At 37.9% G+C, this 9,095-nt stretch overlaps 1 protein-coding gene across 1 annotated transcript in view; it reads right to left on the reverse strand.

Moving 5' to 3' along the window:
* Nucleotides 1-8,756, reverse strand: part of TSPAN8 (tetraspanin 8) — a 52,908-nt gene extending 44,152 nt beyond the window's left edge. Inside the window, exon 1 of the mRNA XM_090273621.1 lies at nucleotides 8,706-8,756. The gene's annotated coding sequence lies outside the window, so the exon portion shown is untranslated. The remainder of the gene's footprint in view (nucleotides 1-8,705) is intronic.
* Between the last annotated feature and the right edge of the window lie 339 nt (nucleotides 8,757-9,095).

Genomic DNA, 9,095 nt, shown 5'->3' on the forward strand with positions numbered 1-9,095 from the left:
ACTTAGGCTGTTGCCAAATTTTGGCAATTGTAACTAATGCTGCAATGAACATAGGGGTTCATATAGTCTTTCAAATTAGTGTTTGGGTTTCTTTGGATATATTCCCAGTGCGGAACTGATTGGTCGTAAGGCAGATTCATTTTTAATTTTTTGAGGAAACTTTATACAGCTTTCCACAATGGCTGCACCAATCTGCATTTCCACCAACAGTGCACAAGTGTTCCCTTTTCTTCACATCTTCGCCAACACATGAGATACTTATTCCATAATTTAATTTAGGCATTTTCTATTGTGGTCATATCTTTGTATTTTCTTTCTACTAATATGCAAGTAACCAGGGCCTATATTTCTTCAGATTTATGTCTCTCATACCATACACTGTCTAGCAAATACTGAGTGAATGGAAGAGTAAATAAATATTTTGGTATTTCTTTTTTTGTAAGGGATTTCTAGAGAGAAGAGTAGTAATAATTTTGAAAAATAATCATTTTTTATCAATGAAACAGCTATTCCCCAACTCACAAACTTTTCCTCATCATCACCCTAATTAGAGAATTCTTTTTAGACTTTCTAGTTGTTTTGGCACAAAACCCAGTGCTTCCTTTTATTAAACCTGCTGCAATATTTTAGCTTAATGCAAAAGTAGCAAAACTAAAAACTACATTCTGACTTGTCAGCATCCTTCTTTCTATCCCTTTTATCTCTTAACTAAAATCCTTCTCCAACTTTCCTAACCATTTGACATGCTTTGAGCACTTTCATGTTACATCGCCCATCATGAAGTCACCTTGCACAACCTGGCCCTCCCAAGAGGACGGCAGGTTCCAATTAACCTAACAGACAGCAGGCTGAAAACGGTGTCCACTGACATCAGAATAGCACCATGTTTTCAAAAATGAAAGTTTCACAACTTTTTTCCAGAAACACTACAATAGAAAGCAGCTCAGCTTGCAAGGAAGACAAGAAAGCTCCATCAGAGAGACTCTGAGGTAAAAAGCCAATGAGAGAGAGATGATGAGCTCTCCAAAGAGGAGGTGCAAGCCAAATGCTCTTGGCAAAAGCATGGGCTTTGTCTTCACAAAGCCCTGACTCTGAAAGTAAGACTCTGCTTTTACCAGCTTCGAGAACTTTGTTCTTTTGTCTATTCAACAAATATTTTTAAGTGCCTATGAAGTGCTAGATTCTGGGTATGTATGATAGTCAATAGATCAAGTATGGTCAGCACTCTAGTAGAGTTTACAGTCTAGCAGGATATAAACACAAAGTAAATAAAGTGAAAAATCAGTTTGTACTCACAAGTTATGATGAGTGCCATGAAGGAAAAGGACAAGATGTCAAAAATGTCAGCAATAGTAAGAACCTTCTTTGAAGATACCTCTTGAGAGATGTTTTAGTTGATATGAAAAATAAAGAGCCAGCCATAAAATAGTGTGGGGGAGAGAAAAGATGTTTTAGTTCATTCACAAGAAGAATGTTCTTGTGAGTGTGCTTGGCACAGGACCGGCCCTTTGTAAATTCTCAGCAAGTGATCATTCTTGTTATTGCTATAGCTATTGACCTTATACACCTGGTAGCCAATCTATGAAAGTTACTGATCACTGAGCAATCTTTTAAACCTAACAGACATTTGAATAACAAGCATCAATAGTTACAGCTTTAAACAAGAGGGAAATAAAAACACTAAACACAGAATATCTCAAGAGAAATTCAGCATCCTTTTTCTCTTCTTTCCTTGATTAGTCCTTCATCTAGATTTCTGTATTATGACAAATCCTCACCAATTCGTATGCTGATATTAAAAGATTTTACATTTGTTCTGTGAAGCAAATGAATAATGTAATCAAAATGTAAGGAGGCAGAAAGCTTAATTTAATTAAGGAAAATTGTTGTTTCTGAGCAGATTTAACCACATACATTTGCATACAATTAATGTGTTGATTACAAATAACTTGGATTTTCTCATTAAAGCAAAGCAAGTTAAGATCTTACGCTGTAACACTTGACCTTCATAAACTTTCATTTCTTGTCAAAGTTTGCCATACAGTTTATGCTACTAACACAGTTAGCCCAAATTAGAGTTTTCTGTTTGGCTAGTCCTAAACTGACCTGCTTTTCTTTAGTAGCTTTATATAATTTATATTTTGTTATTTTCCAGAAGTTAGTGGATACAATTAAGGTGGATTCTTTTATGGTTAAATGGTCTTTGTAATAGTTATAATTTGATAAAGATTGAAAGGGTGTTCAAGGTGTAATTTTCCTTCCTTTATTATTCTGCCAAACCTTCCTTTCCATAATCCTTAAGACTATTCTCACATCTCTGATTCCATATGCCCCAAGCCCCATAAGGGCCCCATATGATTCTCTACATAGTTTTAAAAATGTGTCTTTGTTCTCTGCCTCGTGGGAGGAGATGAGTTGTTAGAAGGGTTGTGCAAGTTTCAGCGCAGAGATCCCGAAGTCAGGCCTCCCATTAGACAAGAGACTTTAAACTTGGTCCAGAATTGAGACTAATGTGTCTTAATAATCTTGAATAAAAATCTTGATATCCCATAAGAAGAATAGTTTCATCGCTAAAGTGTATCTTATTTAGATCATCTCATAAATATTTTAAGATATGCAAGATCATCATTAGACAAGTCTTGGGCACTGCTAAAGAATTTTTTTTTTTAAATAAAGCCATGATGCTCATACATATATCAAATTAACATATGTTAAAGATTTTATTTAATTCATCATCAATAAAGGAGTTGATAAGAAGTTACAAGAACTTTAAAGAAGACTCCAAAGACAATTTATAGGTCAAAAATATTGAAATGAATGTGCAAATGAGAAAAAACATTAGCTACTTCCATAGTGAAGGAAAGGGATCATAGAATCTCTATAATGCTAAACTATTTGCATCTCCCTCCCCCCCAAAAAAACATTATTTATTGCTGCCAATTATTTACAATTTACAGAATTATAAAATAGCTCAAAGGCATTAAAAGGCCCAGCACCTGCATAAAGTCAGAACTGGGTAACCCAGAAGAAAATGCTTTAACCAAAGCAGTTTTCCATTGAAGCACAAATGTTTCCCCTACAGTACAAATGGCACATATGCTTTCTACTTTTATTCCCATATTCATTTAGCCACAAATGTATATTGAAATATTCTAGTATGCCAGTCAGAATGCTATTCTCTGAGGACCCAGAGGTGAATCATGCATAGTCCCTGTCATCAAAAAGCTTAAAATATCAGAGAGAGAGAAACATATGTGCAAGAAAATGAGGACAAAACGTGTCAGAGGGGTTATAATAAAGGTTTATCTAGGACACAGTGGGGATAGAAATAATGAGGAAACTTTGGAAAATGTCTATGTGCCTGGAATTGTTCTAAATGCTTTTACATGATTCTTTAAAATTCATAGCCCCAAGTGGTAGGTACAATTTCTAACCCTGTTTTACAGATGAGGCAACTGAGGCACAGAGGAATTAAAGAAATATAACTAAGATCTCACAGGTCATAAGAGTGGAGCCAGTATATAGACCTAAGTATAATTCCAGAGCCTATATTCCAATCTCCATACTATGCATTTCACAAAGGATAGGACATTTAATTCTACTCTGGGTGAGGGTGTGCATGGGAGACTGGAAAAAGGAAACAACTGAGCTGAATTTTGAAAGATGACTGAGGTGCATCTACAGGTTGGGGCAGGATCTTTCCAAAAAGAGAGAGAGCCACATGAGCCAACACGGCAAGACTTGTATTACCAACTAAAATATCTAACTTTATCTATGGTAAACAAATAACTGACAGAGTTTAAAGCTGGGGAAAGTCATGATCTATTTTGCTATTTAGGAAGAACTATGCTGTTGTTTTTTTGATGGCAATATGGAAGATGGTTTAAAGACTGGGGTAATCATTAAAAAATTATAGGAATAGCATAAGCATGCACACATGCACAATATGAAGAAAGCAGACAACTCAGATATAGGGTTGTCAGAGTTCAGTGTTTTACTATTAGTTATTTTAATATGAGTTGTAACAAAGTTCTTATTTTAAGTTACTATAATATGTGATATCATTCATTGAGGTAGAAAAAAATAAGAAGAAACAGATTTGAAGGAAAGATGAGCTTAGTTATGGGCATGTTGAAGTTGAGGTAACAAGATCTAGAAGAAAGTTGAGTACCAAGAACTAGAGCTCAGGAAAAAAAAAAATGATAAAGGTTTATGAATCTCATGGCAAGGAGGCAGTGAACATCATGACACAGAATGCAGTGACCCTGGGTAGGTAGAAAAGTCAAAATAGTAAAGACAGAAGAAAGGAAGTTAGGGCACAACAACAATAAAAGTGTGAACCAAAAAAGGAAACACCATGAAAAGACTGGGAAGGAGGAGATGCAGGGATCCAAGAGTAAGAGAGCTGCAAATCCCAGAGAGGGGAATGGTGTTAAGGATAATAGAAATGGTTAATTTCAAATGCCCCAGATAAGAAAAGCCCTGCTGAGGCCTGACCCATCAGTTCCCTTGCTGGAGCTGTGTCAGTAATATGGAAGTGTGGTTGAAAAGTTACTTGAAAACTGAGCAGGAATACCTGGATAAAGGTAGCAGGTTGGAAATATTCACTTACCCCTGCTCTCTTCTGAATCCACCAAGACAACACTGAAGATAGTTTTAAAACCATTAAAACCTGCAAAGACAAACCAAACAGGCAAGGAGATAACAAAATTTTGGAAGTGAGAAAACTGGTGGATGAGTGGAAGATACTTTAACAAACTCAAGAAAGAGGAATCCTAAACCGACAGTGGAGAAAGCTAAGAAGCCAACCAATTCGCACCCCACATCCCCCAAGTCAGATATTCTGGAAGTAGTGGCATCAGATTCTGATGCAGCTGGAAGTTTGAGTGAAAACAGGGTTACAAAGAGAAGGATGATTTGAGTGTTTGTATAAAAAAGCAGACTCCAAGATGGCCTCTGGTCTCTAGCACATAGGGTTCACTGCTTTATGAAAGACTAGAAATTTATAGTCCTCAGAGTGAAAAATAAAAGTTCTTCCTTAGAAGACACCAACACAGTCACTGTGCCATGCTGAATTCAAAAGGATAAAGGAATATTTCATACCAAACATTGAAATTTCCAACCTTCTCCCCTAACTCTGCCTCTGGAAAACTGGCGATCAGGGTTGTACCTTCCAGGCAGGAGAATAAGAGTCTTCTCCAGAAATTCTTAGCAGCCTAAGGAAAAAGATCTGAAAATACTGACATTAAGAATTCCCTAGAAAAACAGCCCAACCTGCTCTCCACCATCAAGCCCACTGTCCATAAAGCAGAATGCACCCAACTCCTTCAGAACGTTCTAGCAGCTCTTTAGTATTACTATCTTCTACATGGGAAGATAGTCAAGGTGCCCCAGACAACTAAAGAAAGCCTAACATGGAAGACAGAAAACAAAAAAGCAGCAAATAATCAACCATGCAAGGAGGTGAAAACTTCAAAAAACTGCCACTTACATAGTCAGAGAGGAAAAATGTATTACCTGTGAAATATGAACAGAATATATAAAGGAAACAATCAGAGAATAAGAAAGAGCCCTTGTAAAAATAAAAAGATTTGAGATATAAAAAACTTATAAAAAGGATTAGAAAATATTCAAGGAATCTAAAATGTACATGAAAAATAAAGAAATAGATAATAAAGAAAAGAAAGTTGGAGAATTGTTCAAAAAAGCTCGACATTCAAGTAATAGAAGTTCCAGAAAAATGAATAGAAAAAAATAGAGGAAAGGAAATCATCAGATAACAAATTCAAGAACATTTCCTACATTGAAAGCATCTAAACTTCTGGCCAAGATGGAGGCATAGGTAAATATGGCTCACCTCCTTGCACAACTACAGCAGAATTACAGCTAAACTACAGAATAAATATCACTCAGAACTGTAAGAAAACTGGGCTGTATGGAAGTCCAACTAAGGAATTAAAGAAACCACATTCATCCAGATGGGTAGGAGGGATGGGGTGGTGGAGAAGCAAAATGGATTGGTCCCAAACCCATGTGTGGTAGATATAAAATGGAAGGTATTTTGGGAGTAGGGGATCCCAGCCTCACACAAGACCACCCAGGTCAGGGTTCCAGGGCCGGGAAGATAAGTCCCCACCATTTTTGGCTCTAAAAACTTGTGGGGGTTGGATCAGTGGAAGAAACTGTGAAATTCTCAGACATCTCCTAAGACTTACTCAGACTCAGTCCCACTGGGCTCTAGCACTGGGCCAGCACCTAGAAGGGTACCAGCAGCATATGGGGAAGAACTGAAATGTCTGGCATCAGGGTTACAGCTGGAGAGAGCTTCCTCCCAGACAGAACTTCAGACAGTGGCATTGTTCCTTTTCTGAGCCCTCCCCCACACAGAGCTACAATGTAGTAGTACTGTATCTGAGTCTCCAGCAACTTGGTTCACACAGTAAGACCCGCCTTAACTTACACCTCAGGCTCTGCTCCATCCAATTTATGAGCCCACCCAAGATGGTAACAGTGGTTTTTTCATATGAATGGCTGGACTAGGCATAGGCTTCAGGCTTGTATAAATATGCTCAGAAAGTAACAGCTGGGCCCAGCCCTCATACCTCTTGTTGAGTGGCCCCAGGCATGACACTAGCAGCAGCCATCTGCAGATCACTTAATTAATAGCTTACTCCAAGGAGCCCCAGACAGAACACAGGTAAAGGCTGACCTAGGCCTGCACCACCTGAAAAACTCCAGAGCCTGTGTACCCAGTGGACAGTGACAGACAATGTCAGAGCGCCAACACAAACTACAGAGGGAGGAGATTGCTGTCCAGGAGTCACAGCCAGTCCTACCAGCTATCTGAACTGGGTAAATCCCTCCCACTGATCTGCTGACAGCAATCAATACTCAATTACTAGAGGAGGGAGTACTGAATTCACATGGAGGATGTACCTCAAGTACCCAGATTGGAACATAAGGGAGGCTGTGCCACTGGACCTTATAGGACACCTACTACATAGGGCACTCTACAAAGCCTGGGAGACATAGGAGCTCTACTAATACATAGAAACAAACACAGGGAGGCTGCCAAAGTGAGCAAAGAAACGTGGCCCAAATGAAAAAACAGATCAAAACTCCAGAAAAAGAACTAAACAAAATAGAAATAAACAATCTATCAAAAGCAGAGTTCAAAACGCTGGTCATAAGAACGTTCAAGGAACTCAGTGGGTGCTTCAACAGCATAAAAAGTATCCAATCAGAAATGAAGGAGACATTGATTAAAATAAAAAACAAATTACAGGTAATCAACAAAGGAGGGAAGAAGCTAAGAATCAAGTCAATGTATTGGAACATAAGAAAGAAAAAGACATCCAGTCAGTACAGCAAGAAGAAAAAAAGAATACAAAAAAATCAACCATAGTGCAAGGAGCCTCTGTGACAACTTCAGTGTTCCAACACTCACATCATAGGGGTGCCAGAAGGAGAAGAGAAAGAACTAGAAATTGGAAACTAATTTGAGAAAATAATAAAAGAAAACTTCCCTAAGTAAGTGAAGGAAATAGATATACAAGTCCATGAAGCAGAGAGAGCCAGTCCCAAACAAGATGGACTCAAAGAGAACCATACCAAGACACACCATAATTAAAATGCCAAAGGTTAAAGATAAATCTTAAATGCAGCAGAGAAAAGCAAACAGTTACCTACAGGGGAGTTCCCATGAGACCATCAGCTGATCTCTCAAAAGAAACTTGCAGGCTAAAAGGGACTGGCAAGAAGTATTCAAAGTGATGAAAATTAAGGACCTACAACCTAGATTACTCTGTCCAGCAAAGCTATCATTTAGAATCAAAGGTAAAATGCTTCCCAGACAAGGTAAAGCTAAAGAAGTTTATCATCACCAAACCATTATTATATGAAATGTTAATGGGACTTATTTAAGAAAAAGAAGATAAAACTATAAACATTAAGATAGCAATAAATACATAACTATCAACAATTGAATCTAAAAAACAAACTAAGCAAACAAGCAGAACAGAAACAGAATCATAGATATGGAGAACATTGGGATGGCAGCCAGTGGGGAGGGTGGTCTGGGGAATGGGGGGAAAGGTGAAGGGATTAGAAGTACAAATTGGTAGTTACAGAATAGGCAAGGGGATATTAAGAGCCAGTATAGGAAATGGAGTTGCCAAAGAATTTTTATGCATGACCCATGGGCAAAAAGCAAAGGAGAGGAGATCACCAGAGGGAGTGAAAGGTGCTGGGTAGAGCGGACCAAAGGAGGGAAATTGGGACAACTGTAATAGTATAATCAATTTAAAAAAAAAATGTAAGCATCCATGGAGTGCCAAAAAAAATACAAGATTAAAATATGTCCATATCAAGACATATCCTGAGAAATTTCAGAACATTGTGGACAACGTATGTTTCTAGAAAGTGACTAGAGAGAAAAATAAAATAAAATGAAAACATAAGCTAAATTAAATCACCTACAAAAGATCAGGAATTAGAATGGCTTTGGATTTTTTTTAACAACACAGATGACTTTAAAATTCAAAGGGCAAGTGATTTCTGACTCAGAATTCTAGACTCAAAATACAGCTACACTACCAATTAAGTGTGATGAGAGACTGCACACATTTTTAGACATTCAAGAACCCACATTATTTATACACATCCCCCACACACTCTTCCTCCGGAAATTACTGAGAGTATCCTACCAGAATGAGGGTGTAGAAACAGGGAATCCACCTCAATGGTGAGGCTGAGGAAATCCTGAGTGATGAAGAGAGATTCCGGGAGGACAGCTGTGTGCCAGGTGTGGATAACAACCAGCCCAAACTGGAGCAAGTCAGAGGCTCCAGGAAAGAAGTCTGCAATAGCTGAAACTGATGGAATCCCTGATGTGTTTGAACATGAGAGCAGATTTAGACAAGTGATGAGGAGTTAATGAGTACATTGAAAAAACTAAGCAAATGAGGGAAGAAAAATTGCTCACTCCAGGGACTACAAAAAGGTGGGCAGGAAAGAAAATATAATCCTATGATTCACCTGTGAATGATGATTCACAGTCACAAGCATGTGACACCAAAATTAATATATAACTAGAA

Source organism: Furipterus horrens, unplaced genomic scaffold, assembly GCF_987537825.1.
Source record: "Furipterus horrens unplaced genomic scaffold, mFurHor1.1.pri manual_scaffold_4, whole genome shotgun sequence".
NCBI lineage: Eukaryota > Metazoa > Chordata > Mammalia > Chiroptera > Furipteridae > Furipterus > Furipterus horrens.